Source organism: Lucilia sericata, unplaced genomic scaffold (assembly GCF_015586225.1).
Source record: "Lucilia sericata isolate MDLA Ls3-8-SP2 unplaced genomic scaffold, ASM1558622v1 Contig000891F_arrow, whole genome shotgun sequence".
In the NCBI taxonomy this organism is placed as follows: Eukaryota; Metazoa; Arthropoda; class Insecta; order Diptera; family Calliphoridae; genus Lucilia; species Lucilia sericata.
Window position 1 is genome coordinate 111,787 of NW_023994880.1, and position 12,714 is coordinate 124,500.

General features: G+C 29.2%; 1 protein-coding gene and 1 long non-coding RNA gene across 2 annotated transcripts in view; both read right to left on the reverse strand.

The window, feature by feature from the left end:
• The window catches only part of LOC119608859 (cadherin-99C), a 110,779-nt gene that overhangs the window by 20,017 nt on the left and 78,048 nt on the right, over positions 1–12,714 (reverse strand). The window lies entirely within an intron of this gene.
• Positions 6,076–6,525, reverse strand: LOC119608861. Its single transcript, XR_005231875.1, has 3 exons — positions 6,477–6,525; positions 6,311–6,422; positions 6,076–6,236 (listed from the first exon to the last, which is right to left on the reverse strand). It is a non-coding gene; the product is annotated as an uncharacterized LOC119608861 (long non-coding RNA).

Below are 12,714 nucleotides of genomic sequence, written 5' to 3' on the forward strand. Positions count from 1 at the left end.
GGTTCGAACTCTGAATCCTCAGATGATAATAACAACATCATTATAGCAAATCCCAAAAAGATGAAGTAGAGCAAATAGTGAAAGAAGTGAGTGATAACGTAGCTAATCTACCTATTAAGAAGAAAAGGCTTTCTGGAGCACAGAGGAAAGTTAGAAAATATATCGATATTTTTCTATAGAAGATTAAAGATATCGATAACTTCTCTATATAAGACCAAAGTTATCGATAATCTGTCTATAGAAGATCAAAATTATCGATAATCTGTCTATAGAAGATCAAAATTATCGATAACTTTTCTATAGAAAATCTTCTCGATAACTTTTCTATAGAAGAAAGTAATCGATAACTTTTCTATAGAAGATCAAAATGATCCATAAAGTTATCGTTTTTTCCATAGATGATCAATTATATAGAATATCTAAGTTATAGATAACTTTTCTATAGAATATACAAGTTATCGATAACTTTTTTATAGAAGATCAAAGTTATCGATAACTTTTATATAGAAGATCAAAGATATCGATAACTTTTCTATAGAAGATCAACGTTATCGATAACTTTTCAATGGTAGATCAAAGTTAGCGATAACTTTTCTATATAATAACAAAGTTATCGATAACTTTTCTATAGAATAGCAGAGTTATCGATTACTTTTTTATAGATGATTAAAGTTATCGATAACTTTTCTATAGAAGAACAAAGTTATCGATAACTTTTCTAAAGAAGAACAAAGTTATCGATAACTTTTCTAAAGAAGATCAAAGTTATCGATAACTTTTCTAAAGAAGATCAAAGTTATCGATAACTTTTCTATAGAAGATCAAAGTTATCGATAACTTTTCTATAGAAGATCAAAGTTATCGATAACTATTCTATAGAAGATCAATGTTATGGATAACTATTCTATAGAAGATCAAAGTTATCGATAACTATTCTATAGAAGATCAAAGTTATCGATAACTTTTCTATGGTAGATCAAAGTTATCGATAACATTTCTATAGAAAGTCAAGGTTATCAATAAATTTTCTATAGAAGAGCAGAGTTATCGATGGCTTTTTTATAAAAGAACAAAGTTGTCGATAACTTTTATATAGAAGATCATACTTATCGATATCTTTTCTATAGAACATCAAAGTTATCGATAATTTGTCTATAGAAAATCTAAATTATCGATAATTTTCTATGGAATATTAAAGTTATCGATAACTTTTCTATAGAAGATCAAAGCTATCGATAACTTTTCCATAGAAGATCAAAGTCATCGATAACTTTTCTATAGTAGTCAAAGTTATCGATAACTTTTATTTAGAAGATCAAATTTATCGATATCTTTTCTGCAGAACATTAAAGTTATCGATAACTTTTCTATAGAAAATCAAGATTGTCAATAACACTTTTATAGATTATCGATTGCTTTCCGTACAAAATCTAAGTTCTTGATAATTCTTTTATAGAAGATCAAAGTTAGTGATCGATAACTTTTCTTTAGAAAATCAAAGATATCGAAAACCTTTCTGTAGAAAACCAAACTAACAACGGTATTAATAACTTCTCTGTGTAAATTAAAATCATTTGTTAAATTTTCAATAAAGTAAAAAAGTTAACTGTTTTAGCAAAAGTCACATTGACCTTTAAAACAAAAGACTTAAGACACCTACTTGTTAACGATATATTAATTGCACTTGTTAAATATGCAACTTTATTTTTTTAATTATAAAGTGCAACAAATTCGTTGCAATATTATTTTAAATCAGGATTTTAATTTCCTTTTTTAATCTGTAGTATTTTTTTTGTTGGAATTTAAAATTTTGTTACTTTATTAAACCAAACAGGAGAAAAACTTTGTATAACAAAAAATGCTTTCGTTGCTATTACATTTTTTTTAGTTCATGAGATATTAACAATATTTTCTGTGTTGTATGTTACATATAGATGTTATAGTTGCTGTTGTTTTTTGCCAATAGTTGGGGAGAAAAAATCACAACATGTTGCTACTTTTTTTTTTGTTTTGCCTTAAGCTTAAAGTTTATTTCTTAGAAATTATATATTTTTGTTGTTACAACCGCTGCTGTTACAGCTTTTGTTGTTATTGTCCAACCAATAAATTGTTAAATAAAAATCACGCTTACTAAATTCAACATGCCACCAGCAGATGAAGGAGGAGGATTACATGGAGTGATATATGGAAAAAAATGAAAACAAAACTAAAATACGTTTTTCTTCACATTTTGTTATTTATTTCTTAAGGGCCACACACATTGTGGTGTGTTGTTGTTATTTTATTATTAACAAACTTTTGTTAACTTTTTATTTAGTTGTGTTTTTTTATCTATGATTTTATTTTGTTCAATGTAAATGGGGTTGTTACAATTGTGTCGTTTTTTTTTTGTTGTGGCTTTTTTCTTTGATCTTGATTGTAATTAATAATAGAAAAATTATCTTTTAAACAATTTATAATTTTAATGGTTTTTATGGCTTTTTTTCTATTATCCGATAATCATAAATCTTTCAAAAAATTTTTAGCGGTAAGCAGAGATATTTTTGCTGTGATTTAGGCTTTAAGGTAATAAGTAGTTAAATAGTAGCAACTGGGAATTTTTTTGTAAAAAAAAAAATTGTTTTCAAATTTGCTAAATTATAATGAAGGCTGTAGGTAATATTAAATTGTTTGCAAATTGAATTTAAATGATTTAAAATATGTGGAGCATTTTAAACAATAGTAATATTAAAAGCTATTTAAAAGTGTTTAATTTGTTATTGGGAGGAAATATAGTTTGCAAGTGTTATTTACTTCATTTTGTTTAATTTAACATATTTAATATTATTTAAAAAAAAATAAAACCAAAAGCTATTTTCATCTCAGATGACCCCTTTGATTAATGCTGCAAGAAAAATACAAAGCATACAGCTCTAAAAATTATACAAAAATAAATAAATCTTTAAACGTGATGAGCAAATTTCGTTATAATATGTTTTTCGCTAAAACATCGTATAATTTCCTTTTACAATTGCCACAAAAAAATAAACTAAATAAAACTTTTAACCAACATAACAACCGACAATTATCTTAAAACACGACAATTTATAACTAAGAAAAAAACCTTAAAAGCAACAAATAAACCAAATAAATACAATCAATTAAATCTTAAAAATGTATAAGTTTTCTAAGAAATCCCCTAACAACATATAAACAATATTTAATCAAATTGTTTGGAAACCACAAAAAATAATATTTTTTTATGCATAATTAAAATACATTTATTACGATTTGTTTTTTTTTTTTTTTTGAGTTTTTTTTCTCAATTTGGTCAGATTATAAAAGGACAACAAACCCCACAAAAAATATTTTAAATTTTCCTGTGTATGTGTTTTTTCTATATATAATCGTCTTTTTTAATATTATCATAACCAAATGGGGGGCCGCTTAAGATCTTTAAACAGAAATAAGAATATCGAATACCACAAAATAGAAAAAACGTCTTCTTCTCCTTATAACAACAAATGTTAAGCTAGATGTTAAAAAATTCCTGATGTCCACCTCGTTGCTTGTCAATAAAAAAAAAACAACAATAAAGAAAAAAAATTTCAGTTTTAAAGAAGCTTTTTTTGTGGAATTGTAACAACAACAGGGTAAAAACATTTGCCAAAGGTAGAAAAAAATTGGTGAAAAAAAGGAAGAAAACCAACCTGAAGATGCAGTGTTGAAGAACATGATTGTAAAAAAAAGTTTTTTTAGTTTTGTTGTAGTATTAAATTAACACTATTTCCAAGGTAATTGTTAGAAAATCTATGTTAGCGATGAAAAAGCTCAAATATCGATAGTTTTTATAGAAGATCAAAGATATCTAAGACATTTCTATAATCAAAGTTATCGAAAAGTTTTTTTGAAGATCTACAGAAGATCAAAGTTATCGATAACTACATAAGATTAATAATATTGATTATTTTTCTTTAGTAGAAGTCCAAAGTTACTTTCCTTTCGAAAATCTGTATCGATAAATTTTCTATAGAAGACCTAATATATCGATAACATTTTTATAAAATATCAAAGCTATCGATAACTTTCTAAAGAAGATCAAATTTATCGATAACTTCTCTATAAAAGATTAAAGCTATCGATAACTTTTCTCTAAAAGATCAAAGCTATCTATAACTTATCTATACAAGATAAAAGTTATCGATAATTTTTCTATACAAGATCAATGCTATCGATAACTTTTCTATACACGATAACTTTTCAATAAAAGATCAAAGTTATCGATTACTTTTCTATATAAGATCAGAGTTATCGATAACGTTTCTATACAAGATCAGAGTTATCGATAACGTTTCTATACAAGATCAGAGTTATCGGTAACGTTTCTATACAAGATCAAAGTTATCGATAACTTTTCTTTGCAAGATCAAAGTCATCGATAACTTTTCTTTACAATATCAAAGTTATCGACAACTTTCTTATAAAAGATCAAAATAATAGATAACTTTTTATAAAAAATTAAAATTATCGATAATTTTGCTATAAAAGATTAAAGTTATCGATAACATTTCTATAAAAGATCAAAATTGTGGATAACTTTTTTATAAAAGATTAAAGTTATCGATATTTTCTAGACTATAGTCGCGACTATAGCGCAGTCTACAGTCGAAAATATAGTGCATCCTATAGTCGACACTATTGTTCATACTAAAACCAAAACTATAGTCCAGTCTATTGTCGAGACTATAGTAAATTCAATAGTCGAGACTATAGTAGAGTTTATAGTAGAGACTAAATATGAGACTATAGTCGACGCTAGAATTAAGATTATAGTCCAGTCCATAATCGGGACTACTGTTCGGTCTATAGTCGCGACTAAAGTCTATAGTAAAGTATATAGTCGGGTCTACAGTTCAGTCTATAGTCGAGATTATAGTCTAGCCTATAATCGATACTACAGTCCAGTCTATAATCAAAACTATAGTCCGGTTTATATTCGAAACTATAATTCAGTTTAAAGATGATACTATAGTCGATGTCTATAGTCGGAACTATAGTGATATCTATGTTCCAGTCTTTTGTAAAGATTATAGTTCCTTCTATAGTCAAGGCTATATATAGTCTAGTTTATTGTCGAGAAACAAGTGCAGTCTACAGACGAGAATATAGTACAGTCTATAGTCGGGAGTATAGTCCAGTCTGCAGTCTAGACATTAGTCTATTTTATAGTACATACTATAATCCAGTCTAAAGATAAGACTATAATTGATTCTAATGTTAAAATAGTACTTAGTGCAGTCTCGAGTCGGAATTATATTGAAATCAAAAGTCCACTTTTTTTCTAAAGATTGTAGTCCATTCTATAGTGTATAGTCGATACTATGATTAATTCTGTGTTTATAGTCAAGGCTATATACCAGTCTAAAGTCGAGACTATAGTCCAATCTAAAGTCGAGACTATAGTCCAATCTAAAGTCGAGACTATAGTCCAATCTATAGTTAAGACTATAGTCCAATCTATAGTCAGAACTATAGTCCAATCCAAAAGCAAAGTCTATAGTCATGACTATAGCACAATTTTAGTTGATAAGGCAAATGGTGTAATAGTTTTTCATTGTGGCACATACTAAATCCATAGTTGGCACATACTAAATCGTGCAATTACCAATATATATTTTGTTTGTTTTTTTTTCTTATTGCAGTTGTCTTCTATCAAACTTCTAATGCTACCTACACAGAAAAAGCCGGAAAAAAATGAGACCAACCACTCAAAGAAAACAAACAGAAAATATCCTAAGGAATGTTATTTGGTTGTAAGGTACCATTAAAACCGATACAGGCTCTGGCGTCTGTGGAGCTTTCTTAACACAAACCTACACAGAGAAAACAGTTTCGTTGTGATAACCGAATTTGTTTCCAATCGAATTTGGTCGGTTATGACAACTATCACATAAATCGTTTGCAATAGCCGAATATTTCAATTCTTTATACCGAATTCTTTAATTAGAATAACTGAATATATTGGTTAGCGCAACTGCAAATGGTATTAAAAAATTCGATTCTTATAATCGAAACACTCGATTGTTATAAATTACATAATTTTTTGTTTATTTATATTTATTTTTGGTAGATTTACAATGTAAATATACGCTTACATACATTTAAAAGAAATTTTACACTCGCGTAAATTCCAATTTGCTTCAGATCCAACACTGTTTTGAAACATAAATTTTTCTCTACAGAATTTTCTTGAGAAGCTATATTAAATTTGAAGAAAATTATTAAATTAGGACCAGACACATATTAAAGAAAATGAGATGCAATTACAAACCTCAATATATTTTTAGAAAATCTAATCCTTCATGTTTAATGGACAGATTACTTTACCTAATGGTCACCAAATTTTTCCCAAACTAGCTATTTATGTTGACAATGGAACTAAGCTAAAAGAAATACCAATTACATTTGTGTGCTTCGTGAATTGGTATCAAACTTACCTTGCTGCACACATGATTTATAAAATATTTTTATTGTTTATTTTCTGTTTTCTTGATTTTTAATATAAATTAAAAATTTATTTAAATTGTTTTTATTTCTAAACGTCAAGTGAAAATAACAATTTTATCCGTTGGGAATACCGAATTGAAAATTTTGTATACATTAACCGAATTTATTTGTTACAATGACCAATATTTGATATTGAGACATGTTTTAATGAATTCTAGCTTGTTACATCTATCGAATGTTATAGATAGTTTACCTAATATTACGATTCGATTATGTTAAATATATATACAGTTGTTTAGACCTTAATTTGATTCAAATTACTTTCTTTTGGTTTTAAACATAGAATAATAGTTGAAGTTACATTATTTTAATTATAACAATTAAATTTCTATTGTGATTATTAAATATTTATAATTTCAACCGATTTCCGACTGATCTTTTTTCTGTGTGTAAAGTCAAGTAAAACAACATGTGCTCCAGTTTTAGTATTTGTGTGGATTTTTTTCACGTTTTGTTGTTGTTTCAGCTCCCAAAAGGCCGCTTTCATACCTTGCAACCTAAGTATCTGAATAGACTTACATTTTATATGAGTGTAAACTATGTTCCAGTCATGTTTGTTTTTCAAGCGGTAACTGGACCGCTTTTAAAAGGTGTACATGATTTTTTTTTTGTTTGTTTGTTTGTTGCATTTGTCTCTCCTCAAAAAGTCATGGCGTTTGTATCATAGCTGCGTTCCTTTTGTTGAATTTAATTACCAAAACGAAATGGAGGGAAATAGGTGTAATGCTAGATCATAAAGTTTGTATGTGGTCCCGCAAAAATTGTTTGCTAAAAATACCATTTAAAAGAAAAACAATGTGTGTGGGTTCACAACTTTTGTCAGCTTTTAAACTTCGTCTATATGTGTTTAAATATTGTAGATTAAAATGTGATCTATGCTAGAGGTTTTCTGCCTTTTGTTTTTCTATAACATTTTTTTTATTTAGGTCTCTTTGCTTTGTTTTTTTCTTTTTAGAAAAAATATATAAAATTGTTTAGATAGACAAGAAATATTTTTCGAACACAACAGGTGGGTCCTTATTTGTGAAAATTATGACCGGTTTAAATAAACATTGGTTCGTTAGGTGTTTAAATTGAAGTTTGTGGCGAATAACAAATAAAATTGAAAATTACAAAAAAAAAAAAAAAAAAATTACACGAACAACCAATAATCGAAGGTTATTAAGAGTTGAAAAGCCTTGCAATTATTTGTTCCAGTTGGGGCTTTCAGCGCATAAATGTTTTGATAGTTTGACCATTAAAATGGCAACAAATTCAAATGCACCAGAAATAATTTGACTTTCAATTAAGAGGGGAATGAAATTAAAATAAAAATTACAATTTGCATTTTTCTATAGTAAAGATTTTGTTAATTTATATTATGCTAAATAGAATTCTAGTAACTTAAGTATTTGTTTGGAGTTTAATATTTCGAAGTGAACAAATTTCAATGTCATTGGTTTTGGTTCTCATTTTACTAGAGAATATTAGAGATAAGATTACATTAGGGTGTGTTTAATGCAAATATGTTCAGTGTCGATGCACAAGTTTAAGGATACTTTAAGGTTACAGTTATTCAAGGATTTCTTAATAATAAAGTTATACCAGATATTACATCCCTTAACTGGACAATTCTAAAAACTACATCCAGATAACTGAGATTAGGCAAAATGGATGATAACTCCTTTCATTGATCGATATACATATAGGTACATATACTTTTTGAATCCGATCCTACTAAAAAAATAGTTCTTTGATTCGGCATTTGTGTATGATATAAAACATGTCGATTCTTATCGCTAATCATACAAAATATTGCAAATAATTTTAATTTTCTTATGTTTGCTTTAGTGGCACCATAACCAAGTGGTATCATTAAAAATAGCCCTATACAGTATAAAATGCCATATTAAGACAATAATATTATGTTGATGGAAACAAGTAAGGATGGACGGACGCGCGTTCAGACACATGTACATACATTCTGCTGGACAGATAGCTGCAAACAAACACTTTGTATTATTGTTGTTGGTTTTTTATAGATTTTTTTTTTTTTTTTGCAAAACCATTTAGTTGAGTAACCATGTTAGTAGCCACTGGTGATCCGGTTTGAAATACTTTTTGGATAATAACGCAATTGGTAACGCTAATCAACAGCTTATGGTTTTAGATACAAAACATTTTGATTTTGTATTTTCTGTTGCCTCAAGATTGTTTTAAGACGTTAAAAACAAAAACACGAAATAAGTGTTCAAATGAAACCTTAACTATAAGTTTTAAATATATAAAAATAAATAATCTGTATTTACAACCACACCAAATTGAAAAGAAACGGAATTTAAAAGAATTAATTGGAAAATTGCTTTATTTAAATTGGAATATATTTGATGATTGATAAAAAACCGTAAGAAAACCTATGGACAAGCATTTTTTTAAATTAATTTCTCTGAATCGATCACAACTGCAAATATAGAACTGAACCAGAATTAATTTAGGACTGAATTAGAACTGAACTAGAACTGAGCAAGATCTGAACTAGAACTGAACTAGAACTGAGCAAGAACTGAAGTAGAACTGAACTAGAACTGAACTAGAACTGAACTAGAACTGAACTAGAACTGAACTAGAACTGAACTAGAACTGAACTAGAACTGAACTAGAACTGAACTAGAACTGAACTAGAACTGAACTAGAACTGAACTAGAACTGAACTAGAACTGAACTAGAACTGAACTAGAACTGAACTAGAACTGAACTAGAACTGAACTAGAACTGAACTAGAACTGAACTAGAAACTGAACTAGAACTGAACTAGAACTGAACTAGAACTGAACTAGAACTGAACTGAACTCTGAACTAGACTGAACTAGGAACCTGAACTAGAACTGCACTAGAACTGAAACTAGAACTGAACTAGAACTGAACTAGAACTGAACTAGAACTGAACTAGAACTGAACTAGAACTGAACTAGAACTGAACTAGAACTGAACTAGAACTGAACTAGAACTGAACTAGAACTGACTAGAACTGAACTAGAACTGAACTAGAACTGAACTAGACTGAACTGAACTAGAACTGAACTAGAACTGAACTAGAACTTGAACTAGAACTAGAACTGAACTAGAACTGAACTAGAACTAGAACTGAACTAGAACTGAACTAGAACTGAACTAGAACTGAACTAGAACTGAACTAGAACTGAACTAGAACTGAACTAGAACTGAACTAGAACTGAACTAGAACTGAACTAGAACTGAACTAGAACTGAACTAGAACTGAACTAGAACTGAACTAGAACTGAACTAGAACTGAACTAGAACTGAACTAGAACTGAACTAGAACTGAACTAGAACTGAACTAGAACTGAACTAGAACTGAACTAGAACTGAACTAGAACTGAACTAGAACTGAACTAGAACTGAACTAGAACTGAACTAGAACTGAACTAGAACTGAACTAGCACTGAACTAGAACTGAACTAGAACTGAACTAGAACTGAACTAGAACTGAACTAGAACTGAACTAGAACTGAACTAGAACTGAACTAGAACTGAACTAGAACTGAACTAGAACTGAACTAGAACTGAACTAGAACTGAACTAGAACTGAACTAGAACTGAACTAGAACTGAACTACTAGAACTGAACTAGAACTGAACTAGAACTGAACTAGAACTGAACTAGAACTGAACTAGAACTGAACTAGAACTGAACTAGAACTGAACTAGAACTGAACTAGAACTGAACTAGAACTGAACTAGAACTGACTAGAACTGAACTAGAACTGAACTAGAACTGAACTAGAACTGAACTAGAACTGAACTAGAACTGAACTAGAACTGAACTAGAACTGAACTAGAACTGAACTAGAACTGAACTAGAACTGAACTAGAACTGAACTAGAACTGAACTAGAACTGAACTAGAACTGAACTAGAACTGAACTAGAACTGAACTAGAACTGAACTAGAACTGAACTAGAACTGAACTAGAACTGAACTAGAACTGAACTAGAACTGAACTAGAACTGAACTAGAACTGAACTAGAACTGAACTAGAACTGAACTAGAACTAGAACTGAACTAGAAACTGAACTAGAACTGAACTAGAACTGAACTAGAACTGAACTAGAACTGAACTAGAACTGAACTAGAACTGAACTAGAACTGAACTAGAACTGAACTAGAACTGAACTAGAACTGAACTAGAACTGAACTAGAACTGAACTAGAACTGAACTAGAACTGAACTAGAACTGAACTAGAACTGAACTAGAACTGAACTAGAACTGAACTAGAACTGAACTAGAACTGAACTAGAACTGAACTAGAACTGAACTAGAACTGAACTAGAACTGAACTAGAACTGAACGAACTAGAACTGAACTAGAACTGAACTAGAACTGAACTAGAACTGAACTAGAACTGAACTAGAACTGAACTAGAACTGAACTAGAACTGAACTAGAACTGAACTAGAACTGAACTAGAACTAGAACTGAACTAGAACTGAACTAGAACTGAACTAGAACTGAACTAGAACTGAACTAGAACTGAACTAGAACTGAACTAGAACTGAACTAGAACTGAACTAGAACTGAACTAGAACTGAACTAGAACTGAACTAGAACTGAACTAGAACTGAACTAGAACTGAACTAGAACTGAACTAGAACTGAACTAGAACTGAACTAGAACTGAACTAGAACTGAACTAGAACTGAACTAGAACTGAACTAGAACTGAACTAGAACTGAACTAGAACTAGAACTGAACTAGAACGGCACCGGTCACAACATTAGTTCTGCTTTATTTTTCTATCCTCTAGGAACATACCTGTTCTAATAGAGCGAGTGGGAGAGATGTAGATAGAGAGAGTTTAATGTTTTAATATTAAATTAAGAATTTATTGAATTAATTCCTTTAATTTCCTGTCCAAAAAACTAACCACACTTTGTATACTTTTTATATATTCAATCTAACTTATTTTCATAGTTGTTAATTTGGTTTTACTGTATTTGTTGCTGTTGTAGTTGTTGGATTGTAACACAGCACGTTTGATCTAGATTCTAGACAAATTGATCTAAAACAACAAAAATAGTTAGAAATAAACAAAAATTCTTAGCAACAATTGGTTGGTTGTTGAACGATTGGTTTGCTGTTGCTGTTGTTTGGCGTTCGTTCGACATGTAGAAAAGTTGTTGGCAATTTAAAATGACTGCGTGCGGTTTTTGTTGTCTCTAAATAGTTGTTGTTATACTGCTGTTGTTGTAGTTATTTTATTTTGTCTGCAAAGATTTACATTATTGTTTCAAGATCTAACTGGTTGTTAGGTTGCATGAATTTGAAGAAAAACAAAAAAACAAACGAAATTAAGAAAAATGCCAATTGTAGTCTTTGCCATAATACATTATAATTAGCTACAATTTATATACCAAAAACGCAAAATTTATAGCAAACCATTACGAATTCTTAATTTTATAAATTATGGTCATTGATTTTTATGTTTTTACACGAGTATTTTGCTGTTTTGTTTTTTTTTTTCGATTTTTAAGTAAAATCTATCAATGAATGAATGCCTGCTTAAACGTTTTGAATTGTGTGGTTTTTGGTGGAGTTATAAAAACATGTTAAAACATTTGTGTTTTTAGCAAATCTTGAAAATATTGTCACGTTCACTTGACACAGTGTTACATTTGATTTGAATGTTGTACTAGTTTTTAAACTAGGAGATGATTCATGTTGAGACGTGATTGGTTTGTGGTTGGTAAAAATTTTGAAAAAAAAAAACAAACCGTTTAATAGTTCTATTGTTACACAGATGACTCTATACTGGAAGACAAAACGGGGTCTACATTTAAAACCCAGATATCTTCTTAATCACAATATTAGACTACAGGTCATTACCATGTTTTTGTTGGGATTATATTATTACATCACACGTGATGTCATACGAGACAAGTACTTAACACGCTTGCTTACAAATAAGGACTTAAATAAGTCATTACAAATAAGTGGTTTGTTTTAGTTGTTGGTTTGATTGCTGCCGTATTCACAACTCTACTGCTTAACTTCTTTATTGTGCATCAATTAATGATTATTAATAAATAAGCAACTCCTTTCATTTCTTTACTTAATATGTTTTTTTAATACCGCTACTGTTATAAAAAAAAAAACATCTCAAATGGGTGACAA